Raw genomic sequence first — 26,315 nt, 5'->3', positions numbered from 1 at the left:
ATGACCGTATTGAATGCAGAGCTATAGTCAATGAAGAGCATCCTCACGTACGTGCCCTGTCTGTCCACGTGAGTCAGGACAGTGTGAAGAGCCAGAGAGATGGCATCCTCTGTTGATCTATTTGCCCTGTATGCAAATCGATGAGAGTCCAGTGAGGCAGGGATGCTGGATTTGATGTGGGAGAGGACCAGCCTTTCGAAGCACTTCATTGGGATGCCTTTCATCCTCGGCAGCCCCCCACTGGATCCCCATACGTTCTCAAAAGTCCTTTTTCCAATTCTTTTGTCTTTGATGGCTTGGCTCTGCAATCTTCAATATTTTCAGATTTTGTGGCCTTTACAATTTCTTTCCCTTTTCCTTCGTAGCTTACAAATTAATTGCACCTTTTGCTAGCACAAGATATACTGTTTATTTCTGTAAGAATGGCCATTTCTTTTGAGCTTTGCATCATGTTCAGATAGTCATCTGAACACTTCCCTCAAATATTCTCTGTTCATACTTGCGACTATTATTCCTCATCTGTTGCAAAACATACTTGGCTAATAAAGTATTATTGTGATTGTGATTAATACATAATCATGAATACAAACATAATTATTTACACCTTATTCATTGTAGTTTGGAAGATTACATCATACAAATAATGTTGTATTTATATATAGGCCTGTGTGTATTTATTATCAAATATGTCTGATGTCACTCACCTGAACGTATGTATCTTGCGTAGAAATGTTATCTGACAACTATGGCTACTGTTAGGATGGGTATTCCATACTGTACATCATTGAGTGCCTGCTTCTGTTTCATCTTGTAATCCCCATATACTAAGGTGGTACAGCAATTGGAGTGATAGAGTTATACAGCATGGATACAGGCCCTTTGTCCCAACTTGCCCACGCCGACCAACATGCCTCATCTACACCAATCCCACCTGCCTGTGTTTTAATAATTAAATGATATTTTATTGTCACATGTACCTAGATACAGCGAAATGCTTTGTGTTGCATACAATCCGATAAAATCATATAGCAGACATCAACTAGGCAGAACACACGAGTCACCACGATTTCTAGCGCCAACAAAGTTACACAAAGTTCATGGAAAAGACTTATCTTCTGCTCACAGCAGCGAGCCAGGCCTGCCGTCGCACCCTTTGTTCTCAGCGGCCCCTCACTGGGCTACCCCTTCATCCTCGGCAGCCCCCCACTGGATCCCCATACGTTCTCAACGGCCTCTTCACTCTTGATGGTCCCCCTACATTCTAGGCAGACCTCCTCACTCTCAACGCCGTGGGTCCCTCCTCACTCTCAGTGGCACGAGTCCCATTGATGCTGGTGGCTCAGGGCCAAAGTTGTGGCCCGCACCTATTCTATCCATGTACCTGTCTAAATTTTGTTTTAATTGAAGTTGCCCAATTACTCAGTACTTAACTAGAACTACATTTCATTATATACCAACTCTTCCTCCATGCAGTCTTTCAATGCATATGGATTTTTTTTGAAGTTGTTTGTGTATCAGGCTCTGTGTGCGTGTATGCGTGCGTGTGTGCGTGAGTGTGTGTGTGCGTGTGTGCGTGTGTGTGAATGTGTGCGTGCGTCTGTGTGTGTGTGCGCACATTATAACCCACATAAATATCCCAGAAATGTTTTCACAACTTACTTATACTATAAGCGTGATTTTGAAGCATTCATATTTTCCAGTCTAACTTCAATTCTCAGAGATGATCTGTGGCCATCAGTGTCGGCCAACCAGCTTAATCAGCCGCAGCATTGGTGCGCTATTTGTTGACTTCCGCGACATCCTAAGATTCCAGTTTATTTTGCTATTATTTCAGGTTTCCAACACCCACCAATATTATTATTTTTTGCTGTTCAATCACTACCTGCACAGAATTCAATTGTTCTGTTCCCTGGTGCATTTGATAATTAAACACTCTGGACTCTCTTGACCTTTGCATTAGTGGTACATGGCTGAAGTTAATGAGATGATTATCTTGACCAATGTCTGTGATTCTACTGTTGGGTCAACACATTGACTGCTTAACCATTATTTTGCCCAGTGATGGTGTAAAAGCAGGATGAGGGTGATTCTCCATTATACTCAGCTTTGTTCAACCTTGCTTAAATTCCCACTCTAGCTTTTAACTGTAAAAGCATCCCATGTTTTTCAAGAGAGTATGCGATTGGAATAAGCTTTAGGTGTACACAATGGGCATGTATGCCCACTTCATCTGATAGTTAAAGTATTGGACCATTTTAATTGATGCACTTGGCTTCTATTATGTCTTTAGCTGAAAGTCATGATGAGAGTTTCAGCAAAATGTTCCTTTGCTGCCATTTAATGTCTACAAACTACTTTCATAGGATGAAATTCTTTAGCATTGCTCGAAGCCATGTTGTAATTTTTTGTGCAAGATCAAATGTTAGATTTTCTGCATTTAAATCATTTCAATTAAATCTATCCATCAGTTAAGCCACAGGCATTTCTTGTCATGCTGCAACAATTTGTGCCAACGTTTTCTCATTGAGGCTGTGCACTCACCTGACTTATGATTCTGCATTATAAATTTGTAGCTGTCCACATTTTCGGAGGGCTCAAATGGACCCACTTTTGCACATTTTCATTACTAAAACACATTTTGCTTTTAATTGTGTTCGAATATTTTCAACATGAAGTATAGTAGGGTAGAATTAGAATGGCTATTCCCTGTGCTAAACTTGTCAGGAACTATAGGACATAAATCTGAAATCACTGGCATAGAGTGATGGAAGCTGAATACAGCAATAACCTGTCAGGAAATTCATGCTTATGAAACAGTGGAGATTTGGGCAAAAAATTGTGGTTGTGGTAATAAACTCAAACGCCCCTTCAAGGAAACGACATAGCAAAGGTTAATTGATTGATGGACACAGTTAATGGACGCAGTTGGCAAGCAATGTTCCATATTCATGTTCGTTAAATATTTTCTTTGAAGTGGCAGGTTTGACAAATCTATCAGCAAATGAGGGAAATATATCATACTAGACCAAGTGCAGACCCGTTGGGTCTGTTCCCCCAACGTGCGGTTGTGGGGGAGAGGCGGCATGCAGCGTCACACACACTAACTATCCCCCCCCCCCCCCCGCACTCGCGCTAATTAACCCCCTTGATATTATATTAATATTATTAATTTGCTCCTTTTACCCCATAACCACCCTATCTACTGACGCATAGCCCCCAACTTGCAGTCACATCTAGAGAGGGTTGGGGAGGGGGGGGGGTTGAGAGTGAGGGCAGAGAGAGAAGGGGCAGAGACACAGAGAGAGGGGCAAGAGGGAGAGGGGGTGGCGAGGAGGAGAAGAGGGAGGGTGGGTGAGGGGAGAGGTGGGGGTGGAGGGGAGGAGAGAGAGAGGGTGAGAGTGAGGGGGAGAGAGGGGGGGAGAGGTGAGGGGAGGGGGTAGAGGGGAGGGGGAGAGGTGAGGTGGGGAGCAGGGAGGGGTGGGAGAGGAGACGGGGGGCGAAGAGGGAGAGGGGGGGGGAAGCAGGAAGAGGGTGGGGGCCGAGAAGAGGAGAGGGGGGCAAGAGGCAGGTGGGGGGGCAAGAGGATCGGGAGGCGGGCGAAGAGTGACGAGCGGGGCGGAAGAGGACGAGGGGGGGGAAGAGGAGAGTGGGGAGAAGAGGAGAGGGGGGGACAGACTGGACGCGGGGGGGGAAGAGGAGAGGGGGGGAAGAGCGAGAGGGGGGCGGAGGGGGGGAAGAGGAGGGGGGAGAGGACGAGGGGGGAAGAGGAGAGGGGGGGGAAGAGGAGAGGGGGGGGAAGAGGAGGGAGGGGGGGAGAAGAGGAGGGGGGGAAGAGGAGAGAGGGGGGGAGAAGGGAGAGGAGAGGGAGGGGAAGAGGAGAGGGGGGGAGGAGGAGAGGGGGAGAAGAGGAGAGGGGGAGAAGAGGAGGAGGGGGGAGGAAGGAGGAAGAGGGAGGGGGGGGAGAGGAGAGGGGGGGGGAAGAGGAGAGGGGGGAAGAGGAGGGGGGGGAAGAGGAGAGGGGGGGAGAGGAGAGGAGGGGGGAGAGGAGAGGAGAGGGGGGGAAGAGGAGAGGGGGGGAAGAGGAGAGGGGGGGAAGAGGAGAGGGGGGGGAAGAGGATGAGGGGGGGAAGAGGATGAGGGGGGGGAAGAGGAGAGGGGGGGAGAGGAGAGGGGGAGAAGAGGAGAGGGGGGGGAAGAGGAGAGGGGGAGAGGAGAGGGGGGGGGGGAAGAGGAGAGGAGGGGGGGAGAGGAGAGGAGAGGGGGGGAGAGGAGAGGGGGGGGGAGAGGAGAGGGGGGGGGAGAGGAGAGGGGGGGAAGAGGAGAGGGGGAGAAGAGGAGAGGGGGGGGAGAGGAGAGGGGGGAGAGGAGAGGAGGGGGGGGAGAGGAGAGGAGGGGGGGGGAGGAGAGGAGAGGGGGGGAAGAGGAGAGGGGGGGGAAGAGGAGAGGGGGGGGAAGAGGAGAGGAGGGGGGGAGAGGAGAGGAGAGGGGGGGGAAGAGGAGAGGGGGAAGAAGAGAGGGGGAAGAGGAGAGGGGGGGAAGAGGAGAGGGGGGGAAGAGGAGAGGGGGGGAAGAGGAGAGGGGGGGAAGAGGAGAGGGGGGGAGAGGAGAGGGGGGGGAGAGGAGAGGGGGGGGAGAGGAGAGGGGGGGGGGAGGAGAGGGGGGGGGAGAGAGAGTGCATCCCCCCTGCCGCCAGCGGGGGCAGCAGAGCGAATGGGGAATTTTGTAAAATCATTAATATCTCTGTCATTTTTCATCGACTGGAAAAATCCTCAGCACACATGCAGTGGAAGGGGGCTCTGAGCGAGGTGGCCAAAAATGACGGCCGTAGGTGGCGGCGTTCTCTCAGAAATCGCAGCACAGATCGCCAAAAACGGTCAAGAACAGGCTTTTAGTAATATAGATAATCAAATTGTGTAAGTGCCTGGCATATTGAATGATCATAAAAGGCAAAAGGTTTTGATTAAAAGGCAAAAGGTTTGGTGCTCATTTGTATGTGCTCTAATTTTTTATGATTCTCAGATAATGTAGTAAACCTAAATCCCCAGCTTTGCCACGCTGTGTCATGTTTACACAGGGTGTTTTCAAGGTAATAAATCAATAATTTAAAAAATAATAATATTCCTCCATTTGATTCCCTTGGTTGAGATGTGAAAGAAGCCAAGAAGATGCTTGAGCAACGTGGTTAGGCAGAGATTTATATGTGTTTGCCCATCAATGATAAAGGAATAATGATCCAGATAATGACTGACTGAGTTGTGACGGCATCCTCATTTTGAAGGTACAAAAGACTGACAGTGGGCCTATTGAATGTTGCCCAACCATCAGATTTGCAGACCTGTGGGAGCTAGTAACAGAACAAGGAATGCTGGATTGCCACGTATCATATTCTTTTACAGGATCTTTGGACAAGGGCAGCCCAACAAAGCTTCCTTCCATTACAAAAATTATTTATACCAATACAGCGCAATAAATTGATCAGCCTTCCTTAGGCTTATGATAATTTCATATGCCAGGCACTTAAACATGAACTTTGCTGAGATGCATATTTTCATAATTTATATGATATATTTCCCTCATTTGCTGATAGATTTGTCAAACCTGCCACTTCAAGGAAAATATTTAATGAACATGAACATGGTACATTGCTTGGGAACTGCGTCCATTTTACTTTTGAGCAGATGATATGGATTTTTGGGCCACAATATGAGATTCAGGAGCTTGTTTTCTCCAAGACCTGTGAAAGCAGAATAAACTCTTGAAAATTAGCAGTCTTTCATCTAGGCTTTGGGAACAAGCTGCTCCTGCTTTGCCAGGAACTGTACATAAAAGCTGCACAGTGAGAAGTTGTCACCTCATGAATGGTAAAATATTCTGTAATTTCAATTGCATGCGGAATTTCACTGCACACTTTATGGTAATATAAATCCCTCAATAATCTTGCAAAGTAGGTTAATACCATTTTATAAGTCTGAAGAAGGGTTTCGGCCTGAAACGTTGCCTGTTTCCTTCACTTCATAGATGCTGCCTCACCGGCTGAGTTTCTCCAGCATTTTTGTCTACCTTCGATTTTCCAGCATCTGCAGTTCCTTCTTAAACATTTTATATCATTAGTCCACAGAAAATTGTAACATGGACAGGGCATGGTAATTTTTTACTTAAAATGATATCCAAATGAAAGAAAATAATCCTAAAATATTGAAATATTTCCAGTTTTCACATTGCAATGGTGTAACATGAACAAAATGTTACTTTTGCATTTTTTTTTCTCTGCCAAATATCTGCCCAAATTTTAACTAGGGAAGATACTAGCTCAAGTTATGACAGACTGATGAAGTTTATTCACTATTCCAACTTGTCCTTCTAAATCGCCCATGCATCTTGCACTCTCTGTTAATCAACAGCAAGGATAATAGTAAGATTAAACGAGAACTTACCAGTTTGAAGTTTGATCTGTATTTTATGAGGAGAACCCGCTCAGTGCGCAGGCGCGGCATACTTCCAAGCAGCGGTGTGGAATCACAGATAGACACAGTTATTTTGAAGTAAACATAGTAAAGATAAGGAGACATCAATTTATTAGTTTGATCCATATAATGAGGTTGGGAGCGGAGGGCACGTAATCCCTCATCGTAACTCCTCATAAAATACAGATCAAACTTCAAACTGGTAAGTTCTCGTTTAATCTTACTATTTTACTTCGGAGTCACGTGAGTGACTACGTGAAGATTTCAAAGCTCTGTGATTTCAAACCGTGTAACAGTTTCATTTCACTCACTGCCGAAGTTCTTGAGGGAGGAAGTGTTATCGTAATGAACCAATGAGTCTATTTGTAGAAAAACACAATGGTATTTTTTAAACAATAACAACAAAGAATTAAGTTGCTCCCCTGGGCTTAAATTAAATATTTGCAGTTCGTAAATCTTTACTGCAAATAAACCAGGTTTTGCCAACGGCTTATTATAAAATTTCTGAACGGTCTTTTCCCTTCCCACCATCCTGCTGTAGCCAGGATGTGGTGTATAGGCATGTCCATTCTTTAGCCGTCGACATGGATGCTGCCCTGGTGGAATAAAATTTGTACATGTTAGTGTTTATCCCAGCAGTTTCTAGCACCTGCTTGAGCCATCTCGCAATGGTTTGGCTCGTACCCCACCATAAGGTTTTTGTGACTGACCCACAAGGCTTTTCATCTCCCTCGAATATTCTGGTTGTGTCTATGTAGGATAGTAGGTAGGTCATGGCACATAACCGTGGTTCTGGTGGGTAAGCCACGACTGGATTAGGTGTTCCTGGTCTGCTCTGTTTGACCAGTCGCTGGATAACGACAGATCTGGTCTGGAGCTGTGATCATGTAGTCCAGTCGCAATAGGTGTAGTGACTGGACCCTCTGAGCGGATACAAGTGCCATCAACCTAAGCGTCTTTAGTGTAGCTTGCTCGAGGCCGGGGGATCTGGCTGGTGGCCATTCCCTGAGATATGTCAGGACCACACTGATATCCCAAATATGGGTATACCTGGGCTTAGGGCTTGATATTGTAAATGCCCTTCATCAGTTTTACCACCAGTGGATGGGATCCCATCGCCTGTTGTCCTGCCGCTGGTTTGAGATAAGCAGAAAGAGCACTCTGCGCTGTGTTGATGGCACTGTAGCTGATCCCTACATCGTGGTGTAGATGGCCAGGAACTCCAGTATGTTGGTGGCTGTAGCTGTTGCGTATGTTGTCCATGTTTCCTGGCAGTACTTCTCCCTTTTTTGATGCTGGTTAAGTACTGCCTCTTGGTGGATGTTCGAAGGGATGCCGACATGGTGGTGATGGTTTGTTTGGACAATCCCAGTTCCAGGTAAGGTCTGTTCAAACTTGCAACCCAGGCGTTTAATTTTCTCATGGCATGGGTGTTTAGCTTACCTGGTAGGTAAGTAGCTGATAGCCAAATATGTCTTTCGACATACCATTGCCAAATCATGTTGACCAATTTGTCGCATGATAATGATTTAATGCCACCCATATGGTTAATATAAGCCATCACCGTAGTATTTATCAATTTGTAACCGAACATGCAAGTGCTGCATATTAGATACATATGCTTTTAAACCATAAAAGGCGCCCAACATCTCTAGATAGTTAATGCCCAGTGTAAGTAGTAATGATGACTCTAGTTTAGTCCATCTACCACTTGTGCTGGATATGGAGTTAGTCGCTCCCCAGCCTTGAGCACTGGCATCTGTTTGAATAACTAAAGTAGGGTTAGTGATAAAGATAGGGCTGAAACTATGCCAAACGTTTTCTGCCCACCACTGTAGCTCTGATATTGCTTCAGTGGGTAAGTTCATGACACGATCATAGTGACCTGTATGTCGTTTTATTGCCCGTACCTTTGCTCTCTGTAAATTTTTTGATAGTGCAAAGGTCCGAATTGTGTAGCCGGAAATGCTGCTACCATTTCCCCAATTACTCTTGCTACTTGTCGAATAGTTGGTCGCTCGTTGACCATTAATTTGTTGCATGATTGTGCTAATTCAACCATTTTTGCCTTTGGCAAGGTAACAGTCATATGGACTGAGTTAATTGTGAAGCCCAGGTAGTCCATGATAGTGGATGGCTTCAACTTAGATTTATCTGGATGTAGGACGAACCCCAGAGTTTCGAGGAGCTGTTTTGTAGCTGATACTGCTGCCACAGCCAATTCCATCGTTTTCCCTACTATGAGAATATCCTCCAGATATGCCATGACAATATGTTTTTGTTTTCTTAGTATTGCCATGGCTGGGTTCAATATTTTGGTGAATAATCTTGGGCTGAAGTTCGCCCATAGGGCAATGCTTTGTACCATCCAGATAAATTTTAGGTATCTGCGATGATCCTTGTATATGGGTACTAGATAGTAAGCATCTTTAAGATAAATGCTTGCCATGAAGTGTCCTTTGGAATTCAGTTGTTTGGCAGTAACATATGTCTCCATTTTGAAATGTATATACTTAACAAATTTGTTTAGTGATGTTAAGTCAATGATGATGCGACAGACACCATCTTTTTTGGTTTTAGTGAATATATTCGATACAATTTCCAAAGGTTCATGTTTGGTCTTTTCGATGACCCCCTTTGTGATAAGTCTCACCAGTTCAGCTTGTCCCTCACGTTTCTCTTTGACGGAGGGAGAAATACCCTTTGGGGCCATTGTTGAACTGGCGGCGTTTTTTCTGACATGAATTGTATTTTATATCCTGTAATGTTGTTGAGTATATACTTGTCACTCGTGACCATACCCCATGCTTCTTTAAACAAGTGTAATCTCCCCCCTGTTAATAAAGCACCCTTATTCTCTATATGCTGGTAGGGACCAGACCCACCTACCTCCATGGTTATTGGCGATTCTGTTTCTTCATTTTCCTGAAGATTTTGTTCTGACGTGCTGGCGATGTTGGGGGGAGGCGCATTTTCCAGAGGGTCCGCTGCGGGCCCTGATCTGAAAGATCTTTGGGGATAATGTGCGGACCCCAAGCGTTCACCAGTCCCATATTGCGGACGTCGACTGGTGGATGCCGTGGGGTGCTGCCACTTGGGTATCGGAGGTCTTGGTTTGCTCGTCCCGGGGCCTGCCCTCATTAGGCCGAAGGTTTTTGATGCTTCCTGCATCTCCTTCAGGTTTTATTGAAATCTTTCCCAAATAGCAGCGCGTCCGTCTCCGCAGCTGGGGCTTTACACAAGCCAGCAAATTTGGGATTGAGGGCAGGTCTTATGTTTCCCTCTGGAGATTGTTGATCTCAAATTGTGTGGTACACATTAATGCCAGCACATCCTGCTGGCAGGTATCCATCTCCGTGGTCTCCACGGAACGAGCAAAGGCTGTGATGGCTGACGTCAGGAGCCTTAGGATCCGCTGTAGCTTGAGTTCTTGGGTCTGGATGTGTGACCCACATGCCCCCAGATTTGGCTGTTGACACTTTTTACTTTGAGGGCCTCACCGTTTTCTGGTGCTGTGTTGTTTCAGCACCTCAGCGAGCACCTTTTCCAGTAATGGTTGATGCTGGCCGCCATTCTTGGTTCCAGCGGTGCTCCAGCCCGTGGGGTTGCTACAAGCGGTCCATCACACCCAACAGCTCTTCATGTTCCTGCACCCCTGGCATACTCCCGAATTCGTCCGCCTGCCCCTGTTCCAGACCAGCCCAGCCCTGGTCACCAATGCTTGCCTCCAGTAATGAGGGAGCAGAGGGCAGTGCATGAGGCACTGTGGAGGGGGTGCCTGACCTCCCTCCGCGAGAGCGCTCTTTCTGCGCATCTCGCTGGAGCTGCTCCAATTGCTGTTGGATGCAGCTCAGGCGGCTGTCTCTCCTCCATTTAGGTGGAGACATGTCCCCGTCCGACGAATCGGACGCCACCGGCCGGATGCCTGTTCGGATGGCTAGACATCCAGCCCGCAGTTCAGGCACTAGCGGGACTGGGCTCGGCGCGGTGATGGGGATAGCGGGGCGACCGGTAATTCTTCCTACCGCCTGTTGCTGCCCCCCCTGCAATGGAACGCTCCTCCACTGGAGTCGAGCGTGGGACAGGTTCTTCTGGAGCTTTTGCCTTGTAGATGCGAGAGCGCCCCTCAAGCAGCGCGTCTCGCAGGCATCTGCTCCGTGAGCCGCTCCAGCGGCTCAGGCGGCTCTCTCTCCCCCCGTGCGGGTGGAGAGACATCCCGTCCGACATCGGGAACACCTGCCGGATGCCTCTCGAGTGGCTATGCGTCCAGCCCGCTGCTTCAGGTACTACCGGGCTGGCCTCGGCACGTTGTCGGGGAATTACGGAACACCGGGTAACGCTCCTACCGCCTGTTGCTGCCCCCCTCCCCAACGGGAAAACGGGGGACAGTTTTATCCAGAGCCTTTTTCTCTGCCTGTAAAAAACACAAGCAGAAAAAGGCTCACCTGTAAAAGAAAACCCGACCTCAGGGTACTCACCTGACAGTCCGGTTCATCCTGTAACGGGACAGCCTAGCTCCCGTGGCAGCCGCTGTTGCACTGCTGGCGTAATGCCGCGCCTGCGCACTGAGCGGGTTCTTCACGTAGTCACTCACGTGACTCCGAAGTAAAATTAGACTTTGATTATATTATTGCCAAATACATGACTCGCTTCTGGAAATAGAGAATGACATATTTTCCTTCAGCACTCTCCCGGGTTCAATAATTACTTGCTTTGACTCCAGTATTGTTGGTTCTGTGCTGGTGAATGAGTTCTCTGTGGGAACTGAAGATTCAGTATATGTGGGGAAGAAGATGGCTGACAAGGCACTGTGTGTGGGAGGTTGTGAGATTGTGCACTCCTCTTATCCTATGCCATTAGCTTCTGCATCCACCCAATGAATGGGCCTAAGGTGAGTTATACCATTTGTTTCCAGTGTATGTAGTTGCCCACTGTAGGTTCCTGCAGAATTCTTTGCTACAGAAGGCCATGGAGGCAAAGTCAGTGGATATATTTAAGCCAGAGATAAATAGATTCTTCATTAGTGTGGGTGTCAGGGGTTATGGAGAGAAGGCAGGAGAATGGGGTTAGGAGGGAGAGATAGATCTGCCATGACTGAATGGCATAGACTTGATGAGCCAAATAGCCTAATTCTACTGCTACCACTTATGATTTTATGATCTTATGATTTGTACCAGTTTTTATATCCTGACCTTCAAATATCTTTCTCCTCAATTGACCAAAAGCTGTTGCACCATGAAAAGTCACTAGTTGTACCAGATTCAGATTAATCTATTAGCATATACACCAGGGGGCAATGGAATTCCATGCTTGCATGAACCTCAGAGAGTACATAGTAGTATACATGATGATGACAGATACAACAAAACATGCAACAATGAATGCAAAGCAACAGAATGGTGCAAAAACTGTAGTGCAATCTGAAGTAGTGAAAAACAATACTAAAATCCAATAATGACTCTCACAATAGACTCAGGGCAAAATGGATAAAAGACATATATCATACAACCTTTTCCACAAAGGCAAGAGGAACAGCAATATTAATAAGAAAAAGGATACCCTTCTTTCATAACAAAACAATAGCTGACAAGGAAGGACGGTATCTGGTCGTGACACAATACATCCTTAACTCTACTTATTATATACCCACCCAATATATATAGACAACCCTTCATTCTTCAAAAAGGTCTTTGCCCTTATATCTGATATCAAAAAGGTCTTTGCCCTTATATTTAACACTGTTTTGGATCCATATCTTGACAGATCATCCACCAAAAAGAAACAATTCAAGCGAACTCCTAAATACGTTCCTCAAAAATATGAATCTTTTAGATGTGTGGCGGATCGAGAACCCTGCTGGTAGAGACTACTCTTTTTACTCCTCAGTACATAATTCATACAGCCGAATCGATTACTTCCTGGTAGATACAAAATGAATACCCTTTACAACAAATGTTAAATATCACAATATTGGGATTCAGATACACAAAGATCAAACGGAATTCATACCTAATAGACAATCCACCTTTAACTTGACATCTGTTTAGTATCATGTACACAAAAGGAGAAGGAAACAATGACTTGGCTATACTAACGCTTGACGCGGAAAAAGCATTTGACCAGATTGAATGTCCATACTTATTCGAGCTCCTCAACAGATTTAACTTTGGATACAACTTTTTGGAATAGATTAAGCTTCTGTATAAAAATCCGACAGCACGAATTCTCACAAACCAAACGCTCTCATCTCCCTTTAATTTGTTCAGACAGGGCAGCTAATGTAACCCCACTTTTTAAAAAGGGAGGGAGAGAGAAAACGGGGAATTACAGACCAGTTAGTCTAACATCGGTAGTGGGGAAACTGCTAGAGTCAGTTATTAAAGATGGGATAGCAGCACATTTGGAAAGTGGTGAAATCATTGGACAAAGTCAGCATGAATTTATGAAAGGTAAATCATGTCTGACGAATCTTATAGAATTTTTCGAGGATGTAACTAGTAGAGTGGAAAAGGGAGAACCAGTGGATGTGTTATATCTGGACTTTCAGAAGGCTTTCGACAAGGTCCCACATAAGAGATTAGTATACAAACTAAGGAGGGAAGAGACTGCAGCCCTAAGATTTTTTACTCCATCACAGTGAGGAGGTGCTTGGTGGACTCACTGTGGTGGATGTTAATTTGTGTTTACTGTCTGTTCTGTTGTCTATTATTGTATTATTGTATGTATGACTGCAGGCACGAAATTTTGTTCAGACTGAAAGGTCTGAATGACAATAAAGGAAATTCAATTCAATTCAATTCAATTCAAACGTAAAGCACACGGTATTGGGGGTTCAGTATTGATGTGGATAGAGAACTGGATGGCAGACAGGAAGCAAAGAGTGGGAGTAAACGGGTCCTTTTCAGAATGGCAGGCAGTGACTAGTGGGGTACCGCAAGGCTCAGTGCTGAGACCCCAGCTATTTACAATATATATTAATGATTTGGACGAGGGAATTGAATGCAACATCTCCAAGTTTGCGGATGACACAAAGCTGGGGGGCAGTGTTAGCTGTGAGGAGGATGCTAGAAGGCTGCAAGGTGACTTGGATAGGCTGGGTGAGTGGGCAAATGCATGGCAGATGCAGTATAATGTGGATAAATGTGAGGTTATCCACTTTGGTGGCAAAAACAGGAAAGTAGATTATTATCTGAATGGTGGCCGATTAGGAAAAGGGGAGATGCAACGAGACCTGGGTGTCATGGTACACCAGTCATTGAAAGTAGGCATGCAGGTGCAGCAGGCAGTGAAGAAAGCGAATGGTATGTTCGCATTCATAGCAAAAGGATTTGAGTATAGGAGCAGGGAGGTTCTACTGCAGTTGTACAGGGTCTTGGTGAGACCACACCTGGAGTATTGCGTACAGTTTTGGTCTCCTAATCTGAGGAAAGACATTCTTGCCATAGAGGGAGTACAGAGAAGGTTCACCAGACTGATTCCAGGGATGTCAGGACTTTCATATGAAGAAAAACTGGATAGACTCGGCTTGTACTCGCTAGAATTTAGAAGATTGAGGGAGGATCTTATAGAAACTTATAAAATTCTTAAGGGGTTGGACAGGCTAGATGCAGGAAGATTGTTCCCGATGTTGGGGAAGTCCAGAACAAGGGGTCACAGTTTAAGGATAAGGGGGAAATCTTTTAGGACCGAGATGAGGAAAACATTTTTCACACAGAGAGTGGTGAATCTCTGGAATTCTCTGCCACAGAAGGTAGTTGAGGCCAGTTCATTGACTATATTTAAGAGGGAGTTAGATGTGGCCCTTGTGGCTAAAGGGATCAGGGGTATGGAGAGAAGGCAGGTACAGGATACTGAATTGGATGATGATCATATTGAATGGTGGTGCAGGCTCGAAGGGCCGAATGGCCTACTCCTGCACCTATTTTCTATGTTTCTATCAATAACCTCTCCATCCTCTAGCAAGTATAAGATCAATTGGGGAAAAGATATAAATGTGCAAATATCAGATGAAATATGAGTGAAAGCCTCAAACTTATACATAGGTGCTCAAACAATGCTAGACACTGCCTCATACAGTTCACAATTATACATAGACTTCACTACTACAAGGCAAAAATACACAGTATATATCCAAATGTTTCTCCTACTTGTGATAAATGTCACTCCTCAGATGCTACTCTTTTTCATAACTTTGTATCGTGCCCTAAACTCACCTCTTTCTTGTCTGATATATTTAAGAATATAGACAATAGACAATAGGTGCAGAAGTAGGCCATTCGTCCCTTAGAGCCAGTACAATATCTCAGACATTCTTAACATCCCATTAAACCCAGAGCCCATTAATCATCTTTGGGGTATCTGAAACATCTCACAACTCACAACTGTTCAACAACAATTCCTCTCCTACTGTCTCACAACAGCAAAGAAACTACTGCTCATGTCATAGAAAAAAACAACAGCTCCCAATTCCAGAAAGTGGCTTCATGACTTGACCAGTACATTACATTTAGAAAGAATGATTGAATTGAGCTTTCGGTTTGTTCTGGAATTCTCGCTTTCATCCCTGATATCCCGACAGAGATCATGTTTGGCCTTCTTGTGCAATACAGAGTTCTCCTTCGTGAAAGTCTTGGATCCAGTCTTCAGCAGAAAATGAATCTCCCTGTTCAACTGTTAAAGCTGACACAGTCCTTGTTCTATGATAGCTGAGGAATATAAATTTTACAGTGGATGTTGAGTTTATGTTCTTCCACAAGAAGAGTACATGAGTTGTGAATGGGCTGATCTTATTATATCTACTATTATAATTATGAAGTATCTTGCTGCCTCACCTATTTATTTCACTTTATTTCTGTCTACTGATAAATGAATAGTTTGGCAGGTTTTGAAATGATAAAGTTAGAAGGGAACAGTAAAAACATTATTCTTTTTAAAACAACTATTTTTCACCATTATTCATTTGGAATGATCTAAGTTCTACATCAAAATACCACATCTACTACGTTGCAAATCTCAGCTATGAAGTTGGGCTCTGCGGCTCTATTTTATAGTGATATGGCTCAAATTTATCTCACAAAATGCAAATGCAGATTTTCAGCATTTCTTGTGATGATTGTGGATCTGGATCTCTTGGATTATGTAGACATGATATAAATATGCAACCTTGTCAATTTCTGAAATCAGTCCTTGGGTAAAGCTCATTTGACCCCAGCCCTGCAAAAATGGGTCATGTTGTTCCAGCTAAAGCATAACATTAAGCATGCAGAGTAAGCCTGGTGTTTATTGGCTATATTTAAGAGGGAGTTAGATGTGGCCCTTGTGGCTAAGGGGATCAGAGGGTATGGAGAGAAGGCAGGTACGGGATACTGAGTTGGATGATCAGCCATGATCATATTGAATGGCGGTGCAGGCTCGAAGGGCCGAATGGCCTACTCCTGCACCTAATTTCTATGTTTCTATGTTTAGCAACAGAAGAACACTAGAACAGTATGTCACGGAACCGACAAGGGGGGAGGCAATCTTAGATCTGGTCCTGTGTAATGAAGCAGGATTAATTAAAAATGTCATAGTTAGGGACTCGTTGGGAACGAGTGACCACAATATGGTCGAATTCCATATTCAAATAGAAGGGGAGCAGGTTGAAACTCAGGCTAGGGTGCTTAGTCTAAATAAGGGGGATTATGAAGGTATGAGGACTGAGCTGATCAAAGTTGACTGGGATAGCAGACTCAAGAATAAGACGGTACATGAGCAGTGGTGTACGTTTAAGGGTCTACTGTATAACCTTCAAGATAAATTTATTCCTATGAAGAAAAAAAGGGGTAAGGGTAAGAACAGTCAGCCATGGCTCAGTAAAGCTATAAAGGATAGTATTCGGCTGAAGGCAAGGGCATATAAGGTAGCCAGAGGTAGTGGGAGGGCAGAGGATTGGGAAGCATTTAAAGGTCAGCAAAAAGTAACTAAGAGATTAATTAAGACGGGGAAAATAGGCTATGAAAGGAATTTAGCGAACAACATAAAAACTAATAGTAAGAGTTTTTATAGCTATATAAGAAGAAAAAGGGTGGCTAAGGTGAACGTTGGTCCATTGGAGGGTGAGACTGGAGAGTTGTTGGTGGGGAACATGGAAATGGCAAAGGCATTAAACGAGTATTTTGTATCAGTCTTCACCATAGAAGACACAAAAAATATTCCAACGCTGGATAAACAGGAGGCGGTAGGAATGGAGGAGCTAAATACTATTAAGATCACCAAGGAGGTGGTATTAGGGAAATTAATGAGACTGGAGGAGGATAAATCCCCTGGGCCTGATGGATTACATCCAAGGGTCTTGAGGGAGATAGCAGTGGGGATTGTAGATGCATTGGTGATAATTTTCCAAAACTCCCTGGAGGCAGGAACGGTCCCAGTGGATTGGAAAATGGCCAATGTAACACCTATATTTAAAAAAGGAAGTAAACAGAAGGCGGGTAACTATAGACCGGTTAGTCTAACATCGGTGGTGGGTAAAATGTTGGAGACAATTATTAAAGAATCACTAACGGGCCGCTTGGATAAACATGACTTCATCAGACAGAACCAGCATGGTTTTGTGAAGGGGAAATCGTGTTTAACGAATCTGCTCGAATTCTTTGAGGAAGTAACAACCCGAGTGGATAAAGGGGAACCGGTGGATGTGGTATACTTGGACTTCCAAAAGGCTTTTGACAAGGTGCCACATAAGAGACTATTGCTGAAAATAAAAATTGTGGGATTGGGGGTAATATATTAGCATGGGTAGAGGATTGGCTAACGAATAGGAAGCAGAGAGTGGGGATAAATGGTTCATACTCGGGATGGCAACCGGTAACTAGCGGGGTTCCGCAAGGGTCGGTGCTGGGACCCCAGTTGTTCACAATTTATATAAATGATTTGGAGGAGGGAACGAAGTGTAATATATCAAAATTTGCGGACGATACGAAAATGGGAGGGAAAGTAGGGGATGAGGAGGATAGGAAGAGTCTGCAAAAGGATATAGATAAGCTAGGTGAGTGGGCAACAACTTGGCAGATGAAATTTAATACTAATAAATGTGAAGTCATTCACTTTGGGGAAAAAAATGATAGGGCAAGTTATTTTCTAAATGAGGAGGAGCTGCGTTGTAATGCAACGCAAAGGGATCTAGGGGTATTAGTACATGAATCACTAAAAGTCAGTATGCAGGTGCAGCAAGCAATCAGGAAGGCCAATGGAGTTTTGGCCTTTATTGCTAGGGGGATTGAGTATAAAAACACGGAGGTCTTGCTGCAGCTGTACACGGTATTAGTGAGACCACATTTGGAATACTGTGTACAGTTCTGGGGTCCATACTTAAGAAAGGATGTACTAGCCCTGGAGGCAGTGCAGCGAAGGTTTACAAGATTAATTCCTGCAATGAGGGGATTGACATATGAGGAAAGGTTAAGTAAGCTGGGACTCTACTCTTTGGAGTTTAGAAGAATGAGAGGCGATCTCATTGAAACGTATAAGATCGTAAGGGGCCTTGATCGGGTGGATGCACCGAGGATGTTCCCAATGATCGGGGAGGCTAGAACTAGGGGACATAGTTGCAGAGTGAGGGGGGGCTCTTTTAAAACTGAGATGAGGAAGAACTTCTTCACCCAGAGGGTGGTTAGTTTGTGGAATTCACTGCCCCAGGGAGCAGTGGAAGCAGAAACGTTAAATATATTTAAGTCAAAAATAGATGGTTTTTTAGCTGCCAAGGGGATAAGGGGCTACGGGGAGAGGGCAGGGATATGGACCTAGGTATGGTTAGTATAGTAGACCTGAGTGATCTCCTGGACAAGTGTCGATCGCCTGGATTGGGGTCGGAGAGGAATTTCCCGGATTTTTTTCCCGAATTGGACCTGGGTTTTTATCCGGTTTTTTGCCTCCCCCAGGAGATCACGCGGTTCTTGGGGTGGAGAGGGGTGATAGCGGTATAAAGGGGAGGGTAGTGTCTTGTGTTCTGTGTCTTGTGTCTACTGTTTGTGGGTAAGTGTGTCTGTTTAGTGTTCAGCCATGAGTGAATGGCGGTGCGGGCTCGACGGACCTGGTGGTCTACTCTCGCACCTACTTTCTATGATTCTATGATAACACTTGCTAGCTCTACTATTTCAACTCATTTGTTTTAGCAGGAATTGATTTTGTCAGAGGGTGGTGTTAAATCTGCTAGCTAGTAAAGTATTTACAGAATTCTACAGCTATACCCTCGAGGCAAAAAACAGGGGAGAACTGATGACCAAGTAACTGGAGTAAACATGATAGGATGTTCTTTGCACAAAGAGTAAAACATTTCCTCAAATAAAAACCTGAAACATCAAAGCCCATGATCTTGATGCAAACGTTCTCTGAACACTAATTCCAGCCGTCACCCTGGCAATTTCTACAACTGAACGGGCTGTTTGCAAATTGATGCCATATTTAATGTGAAACTAGACTAAGTGGGACCCATTGGGTCTGAGTCACACGGGAGGCCTGGTCCCCCAATGCAACTCATTCCCCAATGCAATATTCCACCATGGTGGGGGAGGGGGGGGTGGTGTGGGGGAGTGGTGTGGGGGAGGGGGCGTGGTGTGGGGGAGGAGGAGTGGTGTGGGGGAGGGGGCGTGGTGTGGGGGAGGGGCACCACACTGCGACTTCCCCGACTCCACACAGCGACTTTCCCAACTCCACACAGCGGCTTTCCCGACTCCATTTTTGCGGACTCAATCAGCACTTGTGGACTCAGCCCCGCCTCCGGGAATTTATTCTCCAGCGGATGCCGGGAGGGGCGTAACCTTCATGGTGACTGACAGGCGAGAAGACCAATCTGCTGATCTCACGATTTTTAAAAACCTTCATAACTTTTGTAATCTTTTGTCCACCGATCGGAACAAAACGTGGTGTGCTTGGAGGAGAGGAGAATGGTGAGTATGGTGGCTAAAAAATCCTTGCAATAAAGGGTACCGTTTATGCGCAAATTTAAAAAAAAGCAAACCGGAAGTGGTCAAGATGAGAGTTTTAGTAATAGTATTGATTAATTTATTTCTACCTGTCTACACTATTATAGTGTGATTCTATTCACTGCTGAAATCCTCATCTATTGCCTATTCCCATGCGCTTCTAGTCACTCTGCCTTGTTCAGCCTCATGGACATCTGTTACTTTTTTGCCCATATCCGCAGTCACATTGTCTCATTCATCTTAACGCTTACTGCCCATTTAATATTCTCATCCACTTTCAAATCCTTTCACATCTCTTCACGTCTCCCTATCTCTGTAATTTTCTTGTGCCATATCTCTCTTGAAAATATATGTCCTAAGCAATTCTAGCTTTGACCTTCCGACCTCTCTGTCCTGGGCCTCCTCCATAGCCAGAGTGAGGACCACCGTAAATTAGAGGAGCAGCACCGCATATTTCGCTTGGGCAGTTTGTACCCCAGCGCTATGAACATTGGCTTCTCTAATTTCAGGTAGTCCCAACTGTCTCCTCCCCTTCTCAGCTCCCTCAGCCCTCTGGCTCCTCCTCTTCCTTTCTTCTTCCCACCCCCCCCCCCCCCCCCCCAATCCCTTCCCCCCCACCCTCACAACAATCTGAAGAAGGGTTTTGGTCCGAAACGTTGCCTATTTCCTTCGTTCTATAGATGCTGCTGCATCCACTGAGTTTCTCCAGCATTTTTGTCTACCTTACATTTAAAAAGGAAATATTTTGCTAATTCTGAGAATGCAAATAATGGCAGACAGTGAACCTTCATTTAATAGTGGTTCATGATCACGTGTAATGTCATGGTTATCTTTACTGATTTATTTTAGGTTTACTTAATTAACAATTAATTCTCCACCTCATGTATCTGCATGTTTATTTTTTATTTCAATAATCATAACCACCATTCTAGCGGTAGGCTCATTAAATATTTTCTGTGGCCAACATTTGGTTGCTATTTGTACATCCAAGACTCACAGCAGCACATGCCTTAATTGTGGTCTTTTTCGGCAATAGTTATAGGGGACCAATCCTAGCAATCAGTTTTTAGTCAATGATATTTCCTCCTAACTGATAGATCTTCAAGTTAAAATTTTAAGACTACTTGCCATTTGGAGGTAGTCAAAGGGCAAAGGAATAGGTGACGTTTCGGGTCGAGACCCTTCTTCAGACTGATGTGGGGGTGAGGGGGGGGGGGGGGCAGGTAGAAGAAAGGAAGAGGGGGAGACAGTGGGTTGTGAGAGAGCTGGGAAGGAGGGAGAAAGCAAGGACTACCTGAAATTGGAGGTCAATGTTCATACCGCTGAGGTGTAAACTGCACAAGCGAAATATGAGGTGCTGCTCCTCCAATTTGTGGTGGGACTTTCTCTGGCCATGGAGGAGGTCCAGGACAGAAAGGTCGGATTCGGAATGGAATTGCCATTTGGAATATTCACTACTCCAGGATTGCAGTGGTTCAATAAGACAATTTATCATGACCTTCTCTAGGTCATAAGGTTACAAGCGATAGAAGCAGAATTAGGCCATTGGGCCCATCAAGTCTACTCTGCCATTCAATCATGGCTGATCTATTTCTTCCTCCTAACTCAATTCTTCAGCCTTCTCCCCATAACCCCTGTGGTCAATTAGGTCAACTACTTAATGATGGTCTATTAAATGCCGGCCCAGGTTGTGAAGCTTGCATCACTTGAATTAATAAAAAAAGCATGCACCAAGATTTTTTAAACTATTTCCAACATTTTCATTTTTATTTCAGAAATCCTGCAAGATTTTTGCAACTTCCATACAAATTAATAGCTTTTCATAGTATATGGTAATATTGAATATTGCAGTGATAGGGCAGGAAACATGAAATCAAGTAATCCTTCTCAATGCTATCATTATAAATATAGCTTAAGCAGCGTGATTAACCATGTATGAGTAGTTAACTATTTAATTGTTGTCTGTGTTGTTTTGTAATTGTTGGTAAGAGTATAGTACAGCTGATAATGTTGGAGAATCAAGAGTGTTTTATTGTCATGTGTCCCAGATAGGAAATGAAATTGTTACTTGCTGCAACACAACAGAATATGTAAACATAGTACCTAACAGGAAAAAAAAGTTCAGTGTGTATATATACACATGCACACATACTCAATTAATAAACAAATATAGTGCAATGATAATAATAGTCAGTTGTAGTTTAGAGCTTATTTGTTGTTGTGTTTAATAGCCTGATGGCTGTAGGGAAGATGCTGTAGTAAACCTGGACATTACAGTTTTCAGGCTCCTGTACCTTCTTCCCGATGGCAATGGTGAGATGAGTGTGTGGCCAGGATGGTGTGGGTCTTTGATGATGTTGACTGCCTTTTTGAGGCAGCGAATGCGAAAGATTCCTTCGATGGTGAGGAGGTCAGAGCCAGTGATGGACTGGGCAGTGGTCACACCATTCTGCAGTCTTTTTCGATCCTGGACGTTCAGGTTGCTGAACCAGGCCACGATGCAACCGGTCAGCATGCTCTCTACTGTGCACCTGTAGATGTTCAAGAAAATCCTCCTTGACATACCGACTCTCCGTAATCTTCTCAGGAAGTAGAGGTGCTGATATGCCTTCTTTATAATTGCATCAGTGTTCTGGGAAAACATAGCATGATGTATTAACAACTTGTATTACAATCAATGTTGATGGTAACTTCATTTATTTAGCTTTTGTATTGAGTTTGTACAATCAATGATACACAATACACATCCTTTCTTGATGTCAGAAGGTAGACAAAAATGCTGGAGAAACTCAACGGCTGAGGCAGCATCTAGGGAGCGAAGGAATAGGCGATGTTTCGGGTCGAGACCCTTCTTCAGACTTGATGTCTGTGTTTTAACACATTCACATTCCATTTTAATTTGCCTAAATCTCCATTGCTCCCACTTTGTGTTCTATTTTATTACGAAGAAATAGGCAATTATCTTGTTTGCTATTACAGCTACGATAATTCCACACAATTTAATTGCTTGAGATAATGAGCTGTTTTTATTCACTTTCTACACATTGTGTCCAGGTGATCTTTTGCACAACATGATATGCTGAATCAACGCAAGTTCAGCAAGTTCTGCTAAGCTGCATAAAACTCTGCCACATTCATGCTAAATGTGCAGTGTAAGTGTAGCTAATTGGAATAGTGAGCACATTCTCTGTTGCAGAAGCAAAACAAAAGATTTAGCTAAACCTCATTACAGCGTACCATGGGTGGGGGGGGAGGACATGTCCAATATTGCCGCTTGTCTGCTATAATCAAGTAAGGAATTATCATTGTATAAGTAGTAGAACAAAATATTTGCATTTGGTGGTATACACAAAAGGATATAAAGTGCTGGAGTAACTCAGCAGGTCATGCAGCATCTCGAGAGAACATGGATAGCTCACATTTCGGGTCGAGACTTTTTGTAAGACTCTCAGTCTGGAACTGGGCCTAGAATCCAGGAGAGTTGACGGCTGGGGGAGAGGCGAGGATTGGCGGCGTCGTGGTCACAGCCCTCGGGCAGGTTGAGTGCAGGTAAGGGTGGCGGCAGTGGCGACATCAGCAGCCCAGACTGGAAGCTGCCAGGGAGGAGGCACAGGCCAGGGGTGGCGATGAAGGTCGGTAGGTCAGTCTGCTATAACTGAAATCCGTTACACACAAGTTCATTAAAACAAGGGCTTACTGTATATGGGAGATTCAAGACTGATGGTGGTATCAGACTGTGGTATCTTGGAGATGAAGTGTTTGCATTATAATGCTTGTAGTATTTTGCCACATACATTCAAGTTAGCAGATGTTAGCAAGGCTGAAAGGTGTTGCCTGAGGATGATTAATGTGTAAAGCAGGAAAATGCAAACCATCATGCTTGATTAGTTCCTTTATATTTAAGTTACAAATTAGATTTGCAATATATGTGACTTTGATAACAGCTGTTTACAATATTACTGGAAGTATTTTAAGTGTTTATTATCAAGTCTGTGCTTAAGCCTGAAGTGGGGTGACAGCTAGAAATTTGCACATAGGATAAGAGAGAGATATGCTTTTTACTTGAGAAAGTTTTCATTTATTGGCCAATTGACTGGTCTTAATCTTTCTGATGAACATAATGACCAGTCATAATGGGGACAGGAAACACAATCATGTTTTCTGTGATGAATCAAGTATTGATGTGTTCAAGAGCGAATTGGATGTGGCTCTTGGGGCTAACGGAATCAAGGGTGTGGGGAGGAAGCAGGAACAGGGGTATCATTTGGATGATCAGCCATGATCATATTGAATGGCGATGCTGGCTTGAAGGGCCAAATGGCCTACTCCTGCACCTATTTTCTATGTTTCTAAGTCGACATCTCATTGTCAAACGTCAACAGTAGACCAGGTAGGGTGGACTCTTTAAATGAAGTAGAAATAGGATTCACTTTCTGGTTAAAACTAGCTCCTATGCAATAAGCGAGTTTGATATCTCGCGCACGCAATGAATCATGGGATTTGTCAAAGGTCATTCGGGTAAACATAGAGCGTTGCTGGTTATGCAGTGCTGTATAAACTCTGTGTGCATATTGGGCGGAACTCTGTGTAAAAATAACATTTGTGGTCTGAGTTTTCATCTTCTTTGTATCTTAAATAAGTGTTCGGCACGGACTTGAAGGGCCGAGATGGCCTGTTTCCGTGCTGTAATTGTTATATGGTTAAAATGCTAGTAAGTAACCCTCTATCGTGTGTACAACAACCATGACATGCCACCTCCTAAATATTCATCTTGCATGTTTTTGTCAATTATTTGCAATTCCAAAGCACTATGATTTTCCCCAACATTTTATCTCTACCTGGTACATGAAGAATTATTAAAAACTACACAGCAGATATGTAAAACAAGATCCCAACATGCATCCTGGTACCAATCCAGCCACACATACCATATAACTATTAGTAAATAGTTATTGTGGCTTGAAAAAACAAATTCTCTTAAAACCTTTCATGCAAATGCAACTACATTGGGCCTTCACAAACTAAATGTATAGCTCAGTACTGTCATGCTGTCAGAAAAAAATCCACCAGTTTGAATACTATGAATTAAATGCAATAAATGACCTCTGTATAGATACATGGTGATAACAAAACTGTTTTGCAAATTAAGTATGATGTAAGAGATGTAAACCTCTGATTGAATTGAAATGTACATGTTGCAAACTCGGCAAGTTCTGGATTTCAGTTCATATCAAATCTGGTAGAACATAAAGTTGAAGGTACAGGTGCCTGAAATCTGCAACATCCAGGTTCAGGAATAGCTGCCTCCCCACAGCCATCAGGCTATTAAACTCAACTCAAACAAAACTCTGATCATTAAATAGCCTATTGCACTTTATCTGTTTATTTATGTGTGTATACATATATTCATTGGTATATGGTCACACTGATCAGTTCTGTTCTGTATTTTTTTATGCCTACTATATTCTGTTGTGCTGAAGCAAAGCAAGAATGTCATTGTTCTATCTGGGACACATGACAATAAACTCTCTTGAATCTTGAATCTTAAACTTCTGATCAAAATGATCTGCAAGTGCAACAACATCTCATTTACACACCAATGGAGGCAATAAATTACAAAATGCTGCACAAACGGGTAAAATGCAGAACTAATGTGATGGGTAATGTGTTTCTCAGGATGTTAAACAACTTGAGACGACCTATGACCCGTTCAACATGAATGCGGACATTGGCAACCGTCATGATTTTGTGTACTTTTTCTCTGGTCATTTGCTGATAATCACCGCTGGGAGGGGTATCTCTAAATAGGCTTGGCGAAACATCAAGTCTTCTTGAATGGGAATTCCTCTATCCGCCATTATGCAATCCCCAGGATCAACTAAGTTCAATAGTCCAATCTTCCTAACAATGTGTGTATCAGATGATCACACACCACAAGCTCTTGATAAGAATGTGAACATGCCATTGGGGGCAATTCCAACCAATAGTTTTGCAGTGTTGTGTTCTTGTAGTTGGACCATGTCAAAGCCTGCAACTGTAGATGCCATGTTCGTTCTATAAATATCTCTGTCAATATGCTTTCAAGAGAGAGTTAGATAGAGCTCTTAGGGATAGCGGAGTTAAGCGATATGGTGGGAAGGCAGGAACGAGGTACTGATTGTGAATGATCAGCCATGATCACATTGAATGGCGATGCTGGCTAGAAGGGCCGAATGGCCTATTCCTGCACCTATTGTCTATTGTCTGTGCAGTCGAGAATGCATCTCAGTGCTGGGCATTTATTTATTATCTGTTTTGGCAGTGTGGACCTTATCAAATCACGCTCTAGCCAGAAAATCAGCAGTTTCCGTTGGGTGACTTGGAATTTAATCCACGTATTGAATATTTTAGAACATATACCCCCACTGAGTCCAAACAAAGTCGTGAGAAACACCATCAATAGCCCAAGGCGCGGCTTCATTAACATGAGTACCATTCATCCTTGACGCTGAGTTTTGATCTGGGTCCAGACTTCTTTGGCAATTGATTAAATTTTCTTGGTACTTTAGTACTGACAACTTTTTTCTTCCCTTCCTAATATCGCATTTTCATTGCTTTATGCCTACGTACTTGAATAGGTTGTCTGTCTTCCTTCGAAGAAAGCCCTGTCAATCTTCTCACATTTTGGTCGGTCTTGATATTGCTACAAAAATGCTTTTTAGCTGCAGCATTCTTCAGTTTTAGTTTCAATTCTTCTACCTTGCCTTCCAACATTTCAACTTTGTCAGTCAGTTTGTTTATATCCTTCTGTTTTTGGATGCATCCCATGCAGTTACAGTTCTCTTGACAGCTGCATTTGTGCACATAAGCTTGTTGTCTGGTCCATCATCTACATGTTGGTCGACATTGG

General features: G+C 44.0%; 1 protein-coding gene and 1 long non-coding RNA gene across 9 annotated transcripts in view; one reads left to right on the top strand and one right to left on the bottom strand.

Moving 5' to 3' along the window:
• Nucleotides 1-26,315, top strand: part of rims2 (regulating synaptic membrane exocytosis 2) — a 922,071-nt gene that overhangs the window by 857,901 nt on the left and 37,855 nt on the right. The gene's annotated exons all lie outside the window — the stretch shown is intronic.
• LOC116971788 lies at nucleotides 1,900-26,233 on the bottom strand. The gene is made up of 3 exons (XR_004411623.1): nucleotides 25,891-26,233; nucleotides 2,617-2,626; nucleotides 1,900-1,909 (listed from the first exon to the last, which is right to left on the bottom strand). It is a non-coding gene; the product is annotated as an uncharacterized LOC116971788 (long non-coding RNA).

The sequence above is a fragment of the Amblyraja radiata genome, chromosome 4 (assembly GCF_010909765.2).
Source record: "Amblyraja radiata isolate CabotCenter1 chromosome 4, sAmbRad1.1.pri, whole genome shotgun sequence".
NCBI classification, from domain to species: domain Eukaryota; kingdom Metazoa; phylum Chordata; class Chondrichthyes; order Rajiformes; family Rajidae; genus Amblyraja; species Amblyraja radiata.
The sequence above is the reverse complement of the archived record's forward strand: the minus strand, read 5'-3'. Positions and strand labels throughout refer to the sequence as shown.